The 21,467-nt window shown below is 45.7% G+C and overlaps 1 protein-coding gene across 1 annotated transcript in view; it reads right to left on the bottom strand.

Annotated features, from left to right (window-relative positions):
* Window positions 1–1,157: 1,157 nt before the first annotated feature.
* LOC134575567 (glutathione S-transferase P 1-like) overlaps window positions 1,158–21,467 on the bottom strand; it is a 168,016-nt gene continuing 147,706 nt past the window's right edge. Inside the window, exons 7-8 of the transcript XR_010085695.1 lie at window positions 2,120–2,214; window positions 1,158–1,422 (exon numbers count right to left, since the gene is read on the bottom strand). The gene's annotated coding sequence lies outside the window, so the exon portion shown is untranslated. The remainder of the gene's footprint in view (window positions 1,423–2,119; window positions 2,215–21,467) is intronic.

Below are 21,467 nucleotides of genomic sequence, written 5' to 3' on the forward strand. Positions count from 1 at the left end.
CTGTCCTCCAGGACCGTGTGGGAAAGACCTCTCCTCCAAGAGAGCATATCTTAAAAGAGCGATTAAAGTGATTAGAGCTCAGGGGAGTATACAAAGTATAGCAATCCCCAGTGTGATTAGTGCAGTTCCCCTCCAATCATGAGACAAGACTACTTGTTGAGGGTCAAACAGGAACAGAATGCACTGAGGCTTTATTGTCTCTTTTATACAAGTTTTCCCACACTCCCATTCATTACAGTAAATTCCTCCCCTCTGCTTGGGAGATAATTAAGTTAATTGCTTTATCAACTCAGTTATCTCCAAGCGAGATCTTCCAAATTAGACATGCAATTCCAATAAAAGTTACATTTTCTGAACCAGCATAACTAGAGAACCAACAAATCAAAAAATCATACGAATTGGTCCAGTGGTTCGGGAGATAGCTGGAAGTCTAATTTGACCGACCGCACGCACATTTTCATGCCCAAAACAGTTCCACAGATTTGGGCTGTGCGGCCGGTCTATTCACCATAGTTCAAATACTGTTCAAATTCACGAACGGGGACCGTTCGTGCAAATAGGCAAGTTAATGTGGCGTTCATATTGTCATTATTTACTATATTTATAAATAATTAATTTGTATTTAGATGGATAAACAAATATGTGCTCAGTCTATTCCTTGCCATAAAAATAAAAAAAGTGTAACAAATACAGTGCAGTGGGAGATTTGGCAGAGGAGACAATACCTTGCCAGTTCATTGGGCATAGACCAAGACCTTACACTGGAGAATAGTTGTACAAGCCCTAGACAGTGGGAGAGGAATGGAACAAGTGACATAGCAGGTCTGGATCCCAAGCTGGGGACTAGTTATCCCTGTTCCAATTACATTTCATAAATCCCTTTGGCAGAACAGATAATATTTAGATCTCAGAAAGAGAACACAAGTATTGATGTTACTAATGGTTGTATTTTTTTATTAATATGAATTGGTTTCAGTTCACTTTTATATTCTGTATCAGGAATGCTCGTATTGCAGCCTATTGCATAAAGTGTATTGTGGAGTATTGTGGGATAGTGTGGAGTGAAGAACAGGACAAGGATCATACTTTTTTTTTCTTCTCAAATTTATTTTTTAAAATTGCTCTGGTGCCCAAACTGCGACCTTTACCAAAAACACACATTGAATTTATAAGAAAGGCCTCAGGATACTTAGACCATGATTCTAATCTTGCCGGAATTATTGAATTACTGTTTGTTGAATTGCTGTTTCCATTGATGGCATGATTCTTGTGGGCATCACTAGACAGGAAGGCTTGAATTCTAGGTCGAGAAGAGATATGCTCAAGAAATGCAGAGAGAAGCGGGAATTCTGCAAGACACCCAGGAACCAATACAAGATGATTGAGGAGAAGATCCACAAGGTTATAATTTGCAAATGAAATCTGAGAGAACATGGGAAAAAAAATAAGTACAATTTATGTGAAGGAAAACATGTCTGATAAGGTTAGTATATTAATTAATATAGAAACATAGAATGTGACGACAGATAAGTACCATTCAGCCCTTCTAGTCTGCCCAATAAATATATATACATATTATAAGGCAATTCCCTTTTCCAAGCCTACCAATCTCTGCATATTTTTTTCACATTCGGGATTTCTTTTTTTCTAATAGCTGCATTGGGATAGCTTTAGGTTTTGGCCATATTTGAGTGGCCAGAGATTTTGTTTTTGTAGCAATCAGTGCTACTTTATCTTTTCATAAGCCAATAGCCATAATTTTTGTTTCTTGGATATAAGAAATTAGTTTGAATCAGAACATTGTTCATTTTGTATTCCTTATCTTGACTAAGTCTACTAGAAATTAGTTTTAAAAGCACACTACAGGTAGGAATATATATTAGTAATAACCTCTACTCATTGCTCAGTTCACTGCAGTGATTTTCACATTATTTCCTCAGAAGTTATTAATATACTAATGTTGTGAATAATAACTTTAGTACATAGCAATGGTAAAAGTTAGTTTGGGGATGTATAGCATGTTATATGTTGCCTATTAAGTAGTATATATACATTTGTACTTTACACCTCTACATGCTTTAGAGAAACAAAAAGTATGTTTTTTTTTCCTTTATTTTACCTGCTTCTTCTTTCTTATGCTTTCCACAACCACACAGGTGTCCTTTCCCTAGGAACACTGGAAAAGTGCATTGCACACGCCTACCTTGCAACATCCTGACAGGGGGAGAAGAAAGGGTGTCTGATCAGTGTGATCATAAAGAGAAAGCTCCAATGTCAGGTTTTTCACTACTGCTGCACAATAATGCCCTATTTCTGTCATTAGAGGAATAGTCTGAAACAGAGTTGTGTGGTTAAGGGTGGTGGTGTGTGAGGCTTCCTTAGCTGGCATGCCCACAATGCAATCTGACCAAGTTTATTAAAGTTTGTTACACACTTTTCAAAGTTTTTCCGGCTTTATATATCTGTGAAAAAGGTCAAGTGATTTATGCTCCTTTCAGAGGAAATTATGGAAAGCTGAGAATATTTGGGTGATGCCCTTAATGAAAAGGGATCCACTTAATCATGACTATTTAAAGGGGGCCTTCATTTCTTTGTGTTTGATATGCACAGGTATGCATTGTGTTTTTAGTAAATAGTGTGTCAGGTACTCAAAAAAAAATCCAAAATATTGGTGTGTTGCTAGAAGATGGGATCCCTCTTCACCTGGATTCATGGTTTTAATCAAAATAAAAAAATAACTACCCTCTGCAGTCAGCAACCACTTCTTTTTTATGAGGACCTTTAGTTTTTGTTCACTTAGCAATGGATGCAGCTGTTTTTGAATCACAACCCATGTTGTGGTTTAAAAAAAAATAAAAAAAGGACCAGTGATCAGAAATGGACTACAGTTACGACATGGTTAGACTCATCAGTACAATTAGAAAAAATATTGTTGGGCATCACCTGCTTATCTCAAGTTGAAGTCTGGAAAGTTCTCCCTGGGAGTACAGGAAGACTGTGTGTGTGTGAAAAAATTTGCAGATTAAGAACATTTACTGCATGTGATAAATCTTTTCGCAAGTATTAGTATGGTAAAATGTATTACAAGTTCCAATGATTTCTATATCAATAAATAATCAATCATTCAATCAGTATTTCACTAACAGCAAAACATTTTTCCCCAGATGTAGAAACATACTTCAGTCATGGCAAAATGATAATTAAAAAAAAAAAAAAAGTGTTTTTATCATGACAAATGCATAGTCCCCTTTTCAGCATATGATTACCAACCCAAAAGCCCAGAGGATACTCAGACACCTTATTTTTGGCAAAATGATCACAGCTTTAATAATAAAATAAAACATATAAATTATAAAAAGGTAATTGTCAACATCCTTAAACATTGCATATCAACCCCAAATCCTTTAACAATTCTACCCCAGACAATGACCCACAAACAATCCATGATATGACATTCTAACATATAATTTAACATATAAACACATAAACCATTGCCACCAAGGGCATGATTTACCATATTGCACAATGTAGAGGTATTCCTGAGATACACCCTACACACACCAGGTTCGGAGCTACCCACAAGCTCGAAACAACCACCATATTCCACAATGTAGGGGTATGCCAAGATACACCCTACACACACACCAGGTTCAGAGCTACCAACAAGCTCGAACCAACCAATACTCTTCCAAACCTAACTGTTCTTAGCGAACTAAACTCTCTTAGAACTGGACAAATGACCTACATCCCAACTTGTCTATCCATCCCCTGCCACAGCTTTAAAGTTCGACACCTCAAACTACTTGAGTGCCCTCACCAAACAATGCCGTAGCAACCCTGCCTGAAACTCTAGCAACAAAATTCATACTGTCTGAAAGATAACCCAAAAGCTGAGCTTCAGACTCCCTGAGCCGAATGACTACCTCCACCTGTCCAGCATTTGTAGCCAGCAATTTAGTCACTTTCCTCTGCTCTCTACCACTGCCCCGGTATCCCTGACATGACACCACTGGAACAGTGGGACCATCTCATGCAGTGATCCCCTGCCTCAGCCCATCCAAATCCATTTTTGCAGCCCAGTAGAGAAATCCCTTTGTGAAACCAGACCCAGGTCATACCCCCTTGCAGGAATCAAAACTACAATAGGCACTTGCCCCCACACTAATCCTCCTGAAAAGCTCAAAACAAACCTATTGCCAACTGGCCCCCCTTGAACCAAGCACACAAGTTTCGCCAATGAGCACGGATAGCCCAGCTGCATGTCACGACAATGAACTGCGGCTCTGTCGTGTGCTCAATACACATACAAGTGTTCCAGCAACAAAGCAGTCCACCTACGGGAGAAAAACATGTTAATAATTAACAGAAATAACCACCCCCAACCAATACCTAAACTAAATGGCTGGACCTCACACATGACTTGAATCTTACTGATTCCCATCACACTATCTTGTTTGGACCGTATCATCCCCTAGACCCAGCCTCTGTCGCAGCTCCAATCCTGAACGAGTGTGTACTGAACTGCAATGGAACCAAACCCATGGGCCCCAAGGCCAACCCAAAGACCTTACAGAACTGAAACTTCGACAATGAAGAACAATTGGGATCCAACAAAAAGGAACCGACTATCCCACACGGACTGACTGAAAAGCCAACATACAATACACCGGGCATGCCACCAACTCCAGTACAGAAAAGTGGAACCACAGAACCGTTTACAAGGTCAGTTATGGACCAGCAGAAACCAATTACAACCCGATACTGCCAAATCATCACATCATAAACCATAATCACCCGAACTGTTGCCGCTGAACGACTCACAAATCCGAAACATCCCAATGAGAGCCAAACTAAATGCCACCGAAAACCACACAACTCCGTACTCTGAAAAACAAGCACCAAGAAGTGCACCCAACAAAACTTTGCAGATTACAATAGATACCAGTTGGCGCAAATCTTGTGACTACCTCCCTCTCTGAAATCCTTTAATAGCCTGATGCACAAGGAAAGGTTTCGTCAAATCCTCCCAAGCATTAAGCTTAAACAGAAAAAAAAAGAAAGTTGTCATTATGCACAATCTCAAACGGGGGTGCCCTATCATCAAGAACTGCAAAGGAATCACAACAAAGTGTTGCCTCTGCACCGTCCAGGTCATTCCAAATCATAACGAAGGCAATCCAAGCTGGACATCATCAACGACCCCCTTATGAGTGCATCAAGCAATATGATCCAATCTACCACACATCTCTGGCCATAGCACACCCTCCTCATGCATGCCCAAGGTCACCTCCTGAAACCGTTTCCCCATAACCCAGGCACCTGATGCGCACAGAACACAACCTAAAACTGCCTGCGAAAGAGTGACTTGGACATCCACTTATCCGGCCACGTTCCTGCACCCCACCAGCCAACGAAATACGCCCCAAACTCCATACTCAGCTCAACCCTATCCATTAATTTTTCAAAGTACGCAAATGAGACGGAATACTCCGTTGGCAGACATACAGCAACAAAATATTGTCCCTCAACAACAGCCCAGCAATTGGTGACAATCCGTATGAATGAGCAATGACCAACCAGCCCCTTCCACATCAGCCCTGGATATCGACGCCTCCTTGCCCGTGCGCCAAACCAACTCAACCATCCAGTCAAATGATGCATAAAACACCGTGCAAAAGGCTTTATCAATACCAACATTCGCCACGGATCTCTACGGATATGATAAATGATGTATAAGCACCGGGATCTTCCTTACGGATATGATAAATGATGTATAAGCACCGGGATCTTTCCGAAAAGTGAAAATCCTGCCATCCGTCCCTACTGCCTTCCTTAGGCAGTTGTTCATGCACATCGTCAGGAAATACACCTACCGATTCCAAATTCGAAGGCTACGAATAACCACCTGATCCCGGAATGGAGTAACAAACCCCTTTGTGAATCCATTCCTGAATAAAGATGCATCATCCCCCCGATTACCAGAGCCGCTTATCCACGGCAACATCACGCTGACCACTTCAGAGTTAGAGGATGCTCCCGAAGCACCCAGTGTCTCTTCTGGGAACGCTGACTTACCCTGCTTGAAACACTGAGTGTAGCCAGGCGCGCACCCTGAACAGACATGCTTGTAACGGCATGCTGCACACCACATGCACTGGACTTTGTTGAAAAGCCAGCAAAACCCTTCTATGTGAACGGCCGACGAGGTGAAAGACTATCCTGCACCGCCTTCCCCGCTCTCCGACTCAAATGGGGACAACGATCCATTCGATCCCACCACATCCCGGGATTGACCCACAGCCGCTGCCTAAACCGTTCATCGCACTGCCACCACACCAAGCCCTGTGTACGTGCGATACGCCTCCCAAACACCACCCAGATAGCAAAGTAATGGAGAACAACGATCTGGGGATTTCTCCCCTATAACACTGGCCAGGATACAGTCATTTCTCAATGACTTTGGGGTCTTCCGATACCGTCTCATCTTCTCCTCTTCCTCCTTCTTACCATCAATGTACTCCTCCAACAGGAGAAGCAAAAAGATCTCCACAAATTCCCCTTACCAAATTCTCTCCTTCTCTTCATGATTAAGGTGACAGGCGAAAGGAAACAATAGCAACGCCCACTCCGCTACCGCTTCTGTGGCATACCACCCGGATGACGCCATGTCTGTCTTACGCGCAGTGCTAATGACCCCACCGATGTCCCCTGTGTGCCTACCCCTATCTGTGCCAACCCCTGAACCCACACCTGACTAAATTAATTCTTCCTCCCCATACCCACGCTCCATGAATCAAAAAAAGCTTTTAAACCCTTTATCAAGTCTAACGGAACCTTCCGTTAATAGACCACAAGCATCGCACTGGACACCACAACCACCACAGACTCCACAACCGCCGTAGCTTAACTGGAGCCTCGCCGTCTTCCATCCACCCTGGTTCAGCTTCTGTCCTCCGGGACCGTGTGGGGAAGACCTCTCCTCCAGGAGAGCGTATCAGGAACAAGCTCTTAAAAGAGCTAAGGGATTCAAGCTCAGGGGAGTATGCAGAGCATAGCAATTCCCAGTATGATTATAGCAGCTCCCTCCAATAACGAGACAAGGCTTCATATTGAGTGTCAAACAGGATCTCCTTTACTTGGCACCAAAGGGCCTTCTTTTATGCAGGTTTTCCCTACATAGGACCACCCACAGGGTTTTACAGAACAACCAATAACACATGTACATTACAGAAAACACTCCCAGCAATTATACACAAAATCCTCCCCTCTGCCTGTGATATAATTAAGGTACACAATGGGTTGACATAATTATCACAAGCAGGAAAAATACAGTTTTTATACATGTACTATAACTTTGAAACCACACATCCAATCTTCATATTATTAATCAGCATACTTGAAATATGAACATACTCAAAAATCATGCAGATCCTTCCATTAGTTCAAAAGTTAGTCGGAAATCCTTTGTGACCGACCGCAGGCACCTTTTCCTGCCCAAAACAGTTACATAGATTTGGGCTGTGCGGTCGGTCAATTTCACACTGAAAAAATGACTAAGTCCCATTCGAACATGCGTTCGAATCTTCGAACGGGACGTATTCTCTGTGGCTGAAAACTCAGTGCAGGAGAAGGTAAGGGTCAGCGGTGTTCATTGAAATGTGTAGCCGATTTCAGTTCCATGGATTTGGCTACACATACCGCTGACCTCGTTCGAATGAACAAAGATGGCCATCGCCACGTGTTCATTTGTCGAATGGCGGCCACTTCGACTACTTCGGCACTTCGGCTGCATCCGAAGTGCCAATTTTAAGCTGCAGAACTGCTCCAATACTATTTAAAGGGGCAGCAAGAGTCTTTTAAAATCCAATCTGCTAAAACAGTCTTTAACAGGCAATCTCTTCCAGGGGCCATAGTCTTTAAGGGGCATTGTTCTCCAAAGTCACAATGTGCCCACCGACTGTTCTTAAAGGGCCATACACAGCATAATAAAATACAAGATGCCCAAATGCTGATTTAAGAGTGTACAGTACAGCCCGGGGCCTTAGTCTCAGGGGAGGAGGCAGGCAAGCAGGCCTCTCCAGGACAAAGTGGCGAAGGGCACTTCGTCACATCAAGTCTTCGTATAACTGCTGGACCTGGGGCTGCCTCCTTAACTCCCCCATCTACGAACCCTGCCGAAGCGAATCTTGATCCGGTGTCCTGAGGCCCTATCCGCCCCGTAACTGCACGATCAGGCAACCTGTGAAAAGAAGATGACATCCTGGGTTGGCCATCACCAGAACTCCCAGCCTCCCTGACCTCACCCAGCGAGACCTGCCAATCCTGCATCTGACGTCCTGACCCTTGCGGCTGTAGGCGGCCCGTGAAGAGCCCCTCGCCTGACTGACCGGGGAGCCTCCACCAATGGACCTAGGAGCACTCCTCCTGGGACTTACACATCTAACCAGTGAGCCATAGTGCCTCCCATCCTGGCTAGGTAAGCCGTAACGCACTCTCTCCTGGCGGTTGCTATACTGCCTGCTCCGTTGATGGCTCCTGGAGTGAAGGCGCAATCACCGCCCGCCTGCCAGCCTTGCTATAGACAGAGGAATCTAGGGACCTGGCATCCATATCCTGAGTGCAGCATGTCCTGCCCCCCTGTGGAAGGTCACACACAGGGCGTCTTGCACTATCCCGAGTCATAGGGGACACCAGGGGTGTATCCTGGTTTTGTGCTGCCCTAGGCAGGACAAAACTCAGGCGCCCCCCTCACCCCCACCCCCCCCGCCATCCCCACCCAACCCTTCCCCCGCCTTCTAAATACACACACACTGACAGATACGCATCCATTAGCTAACTGTTAGCTAATGGATGCGTATCTGTCAGTGTGTGTGTGTGTGAGTGTATGAGTGTGTCTGTGTGTGAGTGTGTCTGTTAGTGAGTGTGAGTGTGTCTGTTAGTGAGTGTGTCTGTTAGTGTGTGTGTCTGTTAGTGTGTGTATGTCAGTGTGTGTGAGTGTCTGTTAGTGAGTGTGTGAGTGTGTCTGTTAGCTGCTAACAGACACACTCACACACTCACTAACAGACACACTCACACACACTGACATACACACACTAACAGACACACACAGTCAGACACACACACACACACACACACACACACTCTAACAGACACACTCTCACACACACACACTCTAACAGACAAACAGACACACTCACACTCACTAACAGACACACACTAACAGACACACTCACACACACTAACAGACACACTCACACACACTAACAGACACACACAGTCAGACACACACACACACTCTCACACTCACTAACAGACACACACACACACACACACACACACTAACAGACACACTCACACACACTAACAGACACACTCACACACACTAACAGACACACTCACACACACTAACAGACACACACAGTCAGACACACTCACACACACTAACAGACACACTCACTAACAGACACACACTAACAGACACACACTAACAGACACACTCACTCACATTAACTCATTTTTTTTTTAATTTACCCCCCCAGCCTCCTTACCTTTGGGAATGCTGGGGGGTTCTCTCTCTCCCTGGGGTCTAGTGGGGCTGCCGGTCGGGCTGCTGGGCTGGTTGCTGGGCGGGCGGCTGGCGAGGGAGCACTTCCTCTGAGCTGTCTGCTCAGCTCCCTCGCGCGCCGCAGAGTGAGGCTGGGAGGCGGAGCCGGAATATGACGTCATATTCCGGCTCCCAGCCTCACTCTGCGGCGCGCGAGGGAGCTGAGCAGACAGCTCAGAGGAAGTGCTCCCTCGCCAGCCGCCCGCCCGCCCAGGAACCAGCCCAGCAGCCACCAGCGCAGGATGTCTGTTAGCCGCAAGGCTAACAAGGCATTTGCCCTGGGCGTTTGGGGGCGGCTTTTTTTGCCGCCCCCTGGAAAATGCCGCCCAAGGCAAATGCCTTGTTTGCCTCGCGGCAAATACGCCCCTGGGGGACACCCTACTGTGGCTGGCGGTGACTTCGCTGCCTGCCACCATAGTCTCTTGCTGGGCGCTCTGCACCACTGCCTGGAGCCGCCGCACTGTGGATGGAAATGCATGGGACCCCTCATACTCCTGCCATTTCCTACTGGATGCCTGAGACTCTTCCTCACCAACCCTGGAGCCTCCCAACAGTGCTATGCTGTCCTCACTGCCCAAGCCCATTGTGGCTGCAGCACCCCTATCAGATCCTGGCTAGGTAAGGGGCCCCCTAACCTCTTCCACTGCTGAACCCCAACAGAACCCTTGCTAGGCCCAGAGGCCGACTCACCCAGCACTCCTGAGCCTGCATCCTGCTGTTTAACCATCCTGGCAGTGCCCCCTGGGATACTGTAGGCCTGTCGCAGCAGAAATCTACGCTGTCCTGACAATCGCTTTCAGGCATGGCGTTGCGCTGTCCTGGCCACATACCTCAGTACCCGGCCGGCTCCCACAGTCGCAATAGAACGGACACCTTCCAAAATCGCCACTATATCACGATCTACAATCATATTTTGCTGCAATTTCTCAGCTTATTTACACGCTGATCAATCATTTCTCCTAGCTTATGCATGCATGTCAAAAATCTGTGCCTTTCATATGTGACATTCCTTTTAGTTATGCAATATTATTTAAGCTTATTAGAGCTGAGCGAACCCAGACTGTAAGGTTTGGGTTCGTACCGAACATTACGTTTTTTGGACCCCGGACCCGGTTGGAGTTCGGTGTTCGGCGATTTAATGGCGCATTTTCAAAGGCTGCAGGGCAGCCAATCAACAAGCGTTTGACTCGTGTGCCCTTAGAAGCCATCACAGCCATGCCTACTAATGGCATTGCTGTGATTGGCCAGTGCAGCATGTGACCCAGCCTCTATATATAAGCTGGAGTCGCGTAGCGCCGCACACACATGAGGTCTTATTAGTGTAGGGAGAGGATGTTGCCGCTGTGAGGGACAGCTTTGGAAAGAATTCTGCAAATTAGTACATTAGTGGGGTGCACTTCATATCTGAGAGTCAAATAGAAGCGTCAAATACTGCTGTCACATTGCAGTTTGAAAACTTAAAATTTTTTGGGTGCTAAACAGTATTTTAGTGGGGTGCGCTTACAGCACAGTTGTAAACATTCTAATTGTTTTGTTGCTAATCTGGTAAATAGTACATTTTGGGGGCTGCTCTTCATATCTGAGAGTCAAATAGAAGCGTCTAATAGTGCGCTTACAGCACAGTTGTAAAAATTCTAATTTTCTGGGTGCTAATCTGCTAAATAGTACATTTTGGGGGCTGCTCTTCATATCTGAGAGTCAAATCGAAGCGTCAAATAGTGCGCTTACAGCGCACTTGTAAACATTCAGATTTTCTGGGTGCTAAATAGTACATTTGCGGTGTGCACTTCATATCTGGTGTATGTGTGAATCACTGGCTAGTTACCTCTTCTCAAGAAAGTCTAAAGACAAATAAATGTTGCCTATGGTGCAGGTAGTATAGAAGGCAAGACTGAGACAAATCATTCGGGTTACGTTTGCCTGTTGACATGTTAATCACTTAGACCATTAAAATTCAATAAACAATGAAAAAACACACTGTCATACAAAAATATGTATTATATACAAGTTAAAAACAAGACTACAAGTCAAGCTATAACAAAATTAAACAACTTTTAAAATATGTATGGCCAACCAGTGGCTGTAAAAACAAAATTTTTACTGGTTACATTCTTGTCTACACACTCTAGTGAACAGGACCTTCATGTAGTGTGTTTTTTTTTTTTTTAAATCATACAGCATCCTTTCATGTGCTTTTCAGATGTCATATTGTTAATTACCAATTTTTGTTTAGCCTGATTTTTTTTTAAAAAGTGAAAAATAAGTGTTATTGTGATCGCTTCATATACAGAAGCATTAGTCGACATTTCTATATTGTGTAAAGACATAACTACAAAGTTAAAAACCAAACACCAAAACAACGTGCCAGGCAATCTACCTGTGCATGGCTAGTGTGATACAATAAGTCTACATCTTAAAAATGCAATAACCCACAGAAGATGGGCGAGAATTTGTTTTGCAAATGGAACTTTGATTCAAATTTACTACATCGGTCACTTGTAATATTGTTTCACACCTACAACACTTGTTACACAGATCTAAATGATAGAAAACAGATTGATATTTTCTACACTAGAAACTACCAGATAACAAGCTGCTATATAGTGATGTCGCGAACACGACATTTTCGGTTCGCGAACGTGAACGGGAACTTCCGCAAACGTTCGCGAACCGGCGAACCGGGTGAACCGCCATTGACTTCAATGGACAGGCGAATTTTAAAACCCACAGGGACTCTTTCTGGCCACAAAAGTGATGGAAAAGTTGTTTCAAGGGGGACTAACACCTGGACTGTGGCATGCCGGAGGGGGATCCATGGCAAAACTCCCATGGAAAATTACACAGTTGATGCAGAGTCTGGTTTTAATCCATAAAGGGCATAAATCACCTAACATTCCTAAATCACAATGGATATGGATTGACACCTGACATATGACATATTGACACCTTGACATATGGATTGACACCTGTCCTCAGAGACCCTGATACACACTGACACAGAGCAGAATAGGGACTATTCCCCCTACATAGGGTCACTTGGCAGATATGGATTGACACCTATCCTAAGGATTCCTGACACACACTGACACAGAGCAGAATAAAGACTTTTCCCCCTACATGGGGTCAGTTGGCAGATATGGATTGACACCTGTCCTCAGAGACCATGATACACACTGACAGAGCAGAATAGAGACTGTTCACCCTACAAAGGGTCACTTGGCAGATATGGATTGACACCTGTCCTCAGAGCCCCTGATACACACTGACACAGAGCAGAATAGAGACTGTTCCCCCTCCATAGGGTCACTTGGCAGATATGGATTGACACCTGTCCTCAGAGCCCCTGATACACACTGACACAGAGCAGAATAGGGATGTGGAATAGTACCTGGGGAGCTGCCGTTGATGTGGAGCAAGATGCAGCAGCAGAAGAGGACTCAGCCGAGGAGGTTATGGAAGAGGATGGAGTAGGAGGAGTAGAGGAGGTGGCAGCAGGCCTGCCTGCAAGTCGTGGCGGTGTCACCAACTCCTCTGCAGAGCCACGCATTCCATGCTTGGCAGCCGTCAGCAGGTTTACCCAATGCGCAGTGTAGGTGATATACCTGCCTTGACCATGCTTTGCAGACCAGGTATCAGTGGTCAGATGGATCCTTGCCCCAACACTGTGTGCCAGACATGCCATTACTTCCTTTTGCACAATCGAGTACAGGTTGGGGATTGCCTTTTGTGCAAAGAAATTTCGTCCGGGTACCTTCCACTGCGGTGTCCCAATAGCTAAAAATTTTTTGAACGCCTCAGACTCCACCAGCTTGTATGGTAAAAGCTGGCGGGCTAGGGGGGGCGTGTCCTAACTACTGAATCGAGAAGTCGCCATGTGTACGCCAGGCATACCGTACGCAACATGAAGGAGTCAGAGGGAATCCTGGGGCAACTCGGTCTCCCCCCGGACTAGCTACTCACATCGAAGCCTCCAACAAACTCCACGCTCCCTCCATATTGGGGCAACGCCGAGGCTCCATCATTTGTCCATCGAAACCTAGCCGGGACATCATGTGCAACTTAAATGGAAAACGGGACTAACAGGTCAACCCTTCTTACGGAGACTCTCAGGTCATTGATCGTGTCAAGAGGAGGGGAACAACTTCAAAAATAGATTCCTGGCAAATTCTTAAAAAAAACGTGCAAACATGAATCCTGAAAGTACAGAAAGACAAAACCACAAGAAGAATTTTTTGAAGACGACAAATAGCTGTGTGATATAATGTAGAAACATTTTATTCACCAGATAAAAAGAAAACAACCGACTTAATACAGTTTTTTACAACTTTGCTAGTTTTGCATTGAATTTTTTTAGCAAGTACTTCCTTTAGATATTGCACTGAATATAGTAAACTCTGTAGTATGTTACTTTTAGTTGCCAGAAAAGCTAAATAATAGTTTTCACATTTGGTAGATAGCTTGTGCGTGCTAATATTCATACTTGCATTTTGAATTTTAAGGCAGTATTTCTTTTTTATAAGCAGATTTTGATATTTTTGTATCTTTTTAAACATATATTTTCTCAAGCCGCTTTGATAGATTAACATTTCTTTATTTTATTAATCAACGTGCTTAATCGTATTGGTGTACTAATTTCCAGTATATCTAAAATGTTTTACATATTTTCTGATTTTAATTGCCATGTGTACCTTTCGTATGCCCATGTGAAACGTTTTACCATTTAGGGCCCAGAGTGGGGTCATTTAAACAGATCATACCTCGAGTGCAGAGTGCGTTTAATCCGACTCGTTAATGTTAGTTATTCACTAAGCTTAGTGAAAACATAGTTGGCTTAAAGATGTTTTCTATTCAAGTTTATAACGCATTGTGCCGCCAAGGTTTCGTTAGACCTGCTCAGCTAAACTAGGACCACATTTTAATTGTATACTCAGTGTAATGTGTAAACGTGGACAATCTCAACATAAATAACTAAAAAATGTGCACGGATTTATGAAAACACCATTGTTAAAAATGTTGATGATCAGCGTGAGGAATGCTATTGGGGCACCACACGCCTGCTGTTATGATTTTTTGCACTGCAAAAATAAAGAATTAAAGAAGAAAAAAAAAGCTGGCGGGCTAATAGTTCGGACAAGCCAGCTGTCAGACGCTGGGCAAGGGGGTGACTTTCTGACATTGGCTTCTTACACTCAAACATGTCCTTGACAGACACCTGACTGTGGGCAGATGAGCGGCTACTGCTCAAGGCGAGAGACGGAGTGGCAGATTGTTGAGAGGAGGCAAGGAGGACAGCAGTGGTTGACGTGGCTGAAGATGCTGGACCAGGAGGAGGATGGCGGCTTTGAGTTTGTGTGCTGCTTGTACTCATGTGTTGATCCCATAGGCATTTGTGATGTGCGATCATGTGCCTACGCAAAGCAGTTGTACCTAGGTGGGTGTTGAACTTCCCACGACTCAGTTTCTTTTGGCACAGGTTGCAAATGGCATCACTGTTGTCAGAGGCAGACACACAAAAAAAATGCCACACTGCTGAGCTCTGCAATGACGGCATTCTGGTGGTGGACACAGCATGCGTTGATTGGCGTGCTGTCGGGCTGACCCCGGGTGCCGATGCATGCTGTCTGACTGTGCCACTAGCTCCTTGCGACGACCTCCCCATGCATCCAACTCGTCTCCTCCTCCTCCTCCTCTCTGTCTCCCCATCTGAACTTTCGTCCTGTTCTTCTTGCCGAGCGGGCACGCTATAGTCACACCTGATATGAGTGGCAAAGTGCACTTGCTGAGGTTGGCAGAGTACACGATGCAGGCCTGACACACCCGCTTGAAGACAACTAACTGCTATTCAATCTATAACAGTGAAAAAAGTTTTTTGTTTTTAAAGGCACGCTATAGTCACACCAGATATGAGTGGCAAAGTGCACTCGCTGAGGTTGGCAGAGTACACGCTGAAGGCCTGACACCCGCTTGAAGACAACTAACTGCTATTTAATCTATAACAGTGAAAAAGTTTTTTGTTTTTAAATGTCAAGATTAAGCTATTGTGACACCAGATATGAGTGGTGGCACTGGGCAAGTGGGCACAGTATCCACTGTGAGCCTGACACAGAAGCTGGCAGACAGGCAACTGCAATTAGAAAAAAAAAGCAGACTGATGTTCTAGCCCTAAAAGGGGCTTTTTGGGGTGCTGTTCTTACAGCAGAGATCAAATGAGTCGTTCAGGACTGTAGTGGACACTGAATACCCTAGCCTAGCTATCAATTTCCCTATCTAATGAGCAGCAGCTACACTTTCCCTCCTCTCTCTAAGAATGCAGCTTCAGAATGAATCTAAAATGGATGCTGGGAGGGAGGTGGGAGGGTCTGGAAGGGAGGGTCTGCTGCTAATTTGCTGGAATGTGTTTGCTGACCGTGACACAGGGTCAAAGTTTGCTCAATGATGACGAATAGGGGGCAGATCGAACCGCGCATGTGTTCGCCCGCCGTGGCGAACGCGAACACGCTATGTTCGCCGGGAACTATTTGCCAGCGAACAGTTTGTTACATCGCTACTGCTATATTTAAACCAGTTATCAATAGCTAAGAGGTACTTAAACAATATTGTAATTCTGGGGCAATACCCTCACAAGTCAAACTGAGAGGGCAGTTTATAGTGAAAACTATTGCCTGGATACAATTTACAATTCTAAAACTATTTCCATATGTCCTTTGCAGACTTTACATGCTGGAAAAACACAGGTGCCAATTGCTGTGGCTTTCTGCAGTGTGCATACCGGCAAGGAGGGCAGGGTTGAGAAGTGGGTGGAAGATGATGTGGAGGATGATGAGGTCCTAGACCCCACATGGAATCAAGGTCATGCGAGTGACATGTGCAGTTTGGAGTAAGAGGCGCTGGTCGCACAGAGGCACCAGCACAGCATAAGAGGGAGCAGGGTGCAAAAGCGGAGCGGCCGTCCCCTAGCGCTCGTCAGCATGTATTATCTTTAGAATTCCCACAGTTATTCAAGTAACAGTTGAAGCGATAAAAGGAACCATAACAGATTTAACGAGCCATTTGCAGTTTTGCAGTCCGGTGACCGGGACCCAGACACTGTCTGGGCGGCGGTCGAATGACCGGGACCCAGTATGCCTGATGTAGAAGTTAGGAGTCACAGTGTGGAATGGATTAGCAGGGTAACCGCACGCCCCCTGGTGTTGAGCACCAACGTTTGTGTGGCCACATACCAGGACTTCAGTAAAAAGAGTACTGGATACCAGAAGCAACCACCAGACTGATCCGCAACTTGGAACAGGATGTGACATTCACTGTAGCAGCTGTGCGCACTTTTGGCGTTGTCACCCTTCTGCTGCTCGCCTGTCTGTGCTGCAGCGTAACTTTGGCCTTCCCGCTCACTGCCTCATATGCGACGTGCCCAGATGGTGGAACTCCACCTTGCACATGCTGGAGAGACTGTTTGAGCAGCAGCAGGTGATAGTGGAGTTTCAGCTGCAGCACGCACGGGTCAGTGGCTCTGCACCAGACTTCCCTCCAATGATCAGAGTTAAAGGATTTCAAGTGGACTCATTATAATTACAGGGCCTCTAAAGAGTCCTGTATTGTTATTTGTTGTCACTACCTTCCCCCGTCGGGAGTGGGTCATCTGCACGCCTGCTGCCTTCCTTGCATGTGGTAGCCGTTTGTCAGGGTCCCTCTACGGAATCGAACCCTGATTTAAGAAAGTAGATATGGATTGACATACGAATGAGTCGTCGCCTTCTCGTTGGGGAGCACATTGAAAAAGTGCTCTAGCATGATGAGCTGGGTGATCTCCTCCTGGGAACTTGGCTTGATGGGAGTTGAGCCAGTTCTGGGTGGCCTTTGTGATGCCACGGTGTATACCCAGATATATCAGAGCTGCTGCATAAAGTGCGGGCCGTCTGTGCACGCTTTTGGCGTTCCCACCCTGCTGCTGCTCACCTGTCTGCGCTGCAGTGCAACGTCAGCCTTCCCGCTGACCGCCTCATAAGACTGTGTGAGCAGCAGCAGGCGATAGTGGAGTTTCAGATGCAGCACACATGGGTCAGTTGCTCTGCGGAACAGTTTTCTTTTTTTATATGTCCCAATATTTTGGGGCTACCTCAATTAAATAAAAAAAAAATAAAAAATAAAAAAAAAATATATATATATATATATATATACACATATATATATATATATATATATATATATATCTCTAGTGATGTACCCAACTGTTCGCCGGCGAATAGTTCCCGGCGAACATAGCGTGTTCGCGTTCACCGCGGCGGGCGAACACATGCGCGGTTCGATCCGCCCCCTTGTCGTCATCATTGAGCATACTTTGACCCTGTGCCTCACGGTCAGCAGACACATTCCAGTAAATTAGCAGCAGACCCTCCCTTCCAGACCCTCCCACCTCCTGTACAGCATCATTTTAGATTCATTCTGAAGCTGCATTCTTAGATAGAGGAGGGAAAGTGTAGCTGCTGCTCATTAGATAGGGAAATTGATAGCTAGGCTAGGGTATTCAGTGTCCACTACAGTCCTGAAGCACTCATCTGATCTCTGCTGTAAGAACAGCACCCCAAAAAGCCCTTTTTAGGGCTAGAACATCAGTCTGCTTTTTTTCTAATTGCAGTTGCCTGTCTGCCAGCTTCTGTGTCAGGCTCACAGTGGATACTGTGCCCACTTGCCCAGTGCCACCACTCATATCTGGTGTCACAATAGCTTAAGCTTGACATTTATAAACAAAACAATTTTTTTCACTGTTATAGATTGAATAGCAGTTAGTTGTCTTCAAGCGGGTGTCAGGCCTTCAGCGTGTACTCTGCCAACCTCTGCAAGTGTACTTTGCCACTCATATCTGGTGTCTCTATAGCGTGCCTTTACAAAGAAAAAAAGTTTTTCACTGTAAGCTAATAGCAGTTAGTTGTCTGCAAGTGCCTGGGTGTCAGGCCTTCAGCGTGTACTCTGCCAACCTCTGCCAGTCCACTTTGCCACTCATATCAGGTGTGACAATAGCGTGCTTTTAAAAAGAAAAAAGTTTTTCCACTGTAATAGATTGAATAGCAGTTAGTTGTCTGCCAGCTTCTGTGTCAGGCTCACAGTGGATACTGTGCCCACTTGCCCAGTGCCACCACTCATATCTGGTGTCACAATAGCTTAAGCTTGCATTTTAAAACAAAACAATTTTTCTCACTGTAATAGATTGAATAGCAGCTAGTTGTCTACAAGCGTCTGGGTGTCAGGCCTTCAGCGTGTGCTCTGCCAACCTCAGCAAGTGCACTTTGCCACTCATATCAGGTGTGACTATAGCATGCCTTTAAAAAGAAAAAAAAGTTTTTCACTGTAAGCTAATAGCAGTCAGTGTCCTTCAAGCGGGTGTGTCAGGCCTTCAGCGTGTACTCTGCCAACCTCAGCAAGTGCACTTTGCCACTCATATCTGGTGTCACAATAGCGTGCCTTAAAAAAGAAAAAACTTTTTTCACGGTTATAGATTGAATAGCAGTTAGTTGTCTTCTAGCGGGTGTGTCAGGCCTACAGCGTGTACTCTGCCACTGCACAGTGCCACTCATATCTGGTCTATGTCTCAGGCAGGCAGCATTACACACATGGACATACGGTGTGATGATGATGATGTTGTACCCGCTGCTGCTTCCTTTGCTGAGTTGTCAGGTACAAGTGAAGCGGTTGATGATGATGATGCGTCCAGGGATGTCACGTGGGTGCCCGCTTGGCAAGAAGAAGAACAGGACAAAAGTTCAGATGGGGAGACAGAGAGGAGGAGGAGACGAGTTGGAAGCAGGGGGAGGTCGTCGCAAGGAGCTAGTGGCACAGTCAGACAGCATGCATCGGCACCCGGGGTCAGCCCGACAGCACGCCAATCAACGCATGCTGTGTCCACCACCAGAATGCCGTCATTGCAGAGCTCAGCAGTGTGGCATTTTTTTTGTGTGTCTGCCTCTGACAACAGCGATGCCATTTGCAACCTGTGCCAAAAGAAACTGAGTCGTGGGAAGTCCAACACCCACCTAGGTACAACTGCTTTGCATAGGCACATGATCGCACATCACAAACGCCTATGGGATTAACACATGAGTACAAGCAGCACACAAACTCAAAGCAGCCATCCTCCTCCTGGTCCAGCATCTTCAGCCACGTCAACCACTGCTGTCCTCCTTGCCCCCTCTCAACCATCCGCCACTCCGTCTCTCGCCTTGAGCAGTTCCCGCTCATCTGCCCACAGTCAGGTGTCTGTCAAGGACATGTTTGAGCGTAAGAAGCCAATGTCAGAAAGTCACACCCTTGCCCATCGTCTGACAGCTGGTTTGTCCGAACTATTAGCCTGCCAGCTTTTTTTTTTTTTTTTGTATTCTTTATTTTTGCAGTGCAAAACATCATAACAGCAGGCGTGTGGTGCCCCAGTATCCACTGTGAGCCTGACACAGAAGCTGGCAGACAGGCAACTGCAATTAGAAAAAAAAGCAGACTGATGTTCTAGCCCTAAAAAGGGCTTTTTGGGGTGCTGTTCTTACAGCAGAGATCAAATGAGTCTTTCAGGACTGTAGTGGACACTGAATACCCTAGCCTAGCTATCAATTTCCCTATCTAATGAGCAGCAGCTACACTTTCCCTCCTCTCTCTAAGAATGCAGCTTCAGAATGAATCTAAAACGGATGCTGGGAGGGAGGTGGGAGGGTCTGGAAGGGAGAGTCTGCTGCTAATTTGCTGGAATGTGTCTGCTGACCGTGAGGCACAGGGTCAAAGTTTGCTCAATGATGACAAATAGGGGGCGGATCGAAGCGCGCATGTGTTCGCCCGCCGTGGCGAACGCGAACACACTATGTTCGCCGGGACTATTCGCCAGCGAACAGTTCGGTACATTGCTACTGCTATATTTAAACCAGTTATCAATAGCTAAGAGGTACTTAAACAATATTGTAATTCTGGGGCAATACCCTCACAAGTCAAACTGAGAGGTCAGTTTATAGTGAAAACTATTGCCTGGATACAATTTACAATTCTAAAACTATTTCCATATGTCCTTTGCAGACTTTACATGCTGGAAAAACAAAGGTGCCAAGTGCTGTGGCTTTCTGCAGTGTGCATACCGGCAAGGAGGGCAGGGTTGAGAAGTGGGTGGAAGATGATGTGGAGGATGATGAGGTCCTAGACCCCACATGGAATCAAGGTCATGCGAGTGACATGTGCAGTTTGGAGTAAGAGGCGCTGGTCGCACAGAGGCACCAGCACAGCACAAGAGGAAGCAGGGTGCAAAAGCGGAGCGGCCGTCCCTTAGCGCTCGTCGGCATGTATTATCTTTAGAATTCCCACAGTTATTCAAGTAACAGTTGAAGCGATAAAAGGAACCATAACAGATTTAACGAGCCATTTGCAGTTTTGCAGTCCGGTGACCGGGACCCAGACACTGTCTGGGCGGCGGTCGGATGACCAGGACCCAGTATGCCTGATGTAGAAGTTAGGATTCACAGTGTGGAATGGATTAGCAGGGTAACCGCACGCCCCCTGGTGTTGAGCACCAACGTTTGTGCGGCCACATACCAGGACCCTGATGTAGCTTCAGTAAAAACAGTACTGGATACCAGAAGCAACCACCAGACTGATCCGCAACTTGGAACAGGATGTGACATTCACTGTAGCAGCTGTGCGCGTTTTTGGCGTTCTCACCCTTCTGCTGCTCGCCTGTCTGCGCTGCAGCGTAACTTTGGCCTTCCCGCTCACTGCCTCATATGCGACGTGCCCACATGGTGGAACTCCACCTTGCACATGCTGGAGAGACTGTTTGAGCAGCAGCAGGTGATAGTGGAGTTTCAGCTGCAACACGCACGGGTCAGTGGCTCTGCACCAG

Source organism: Pelobates fuscus, chromosome 10, assembly GCF_036172605.1.
Source record: "Pelobates fuscus isolate aPelFus1 chromosome 10, aPelFus1.pri, whole genome shotgun sequence".
Classification (NCBI taxonomy): domain Eukaryota; kingdom Metazoa; phylum Chordata; class Amphibia; order Anura; family Pelobatidae; genus Pelobates; species Pelobates fuscus.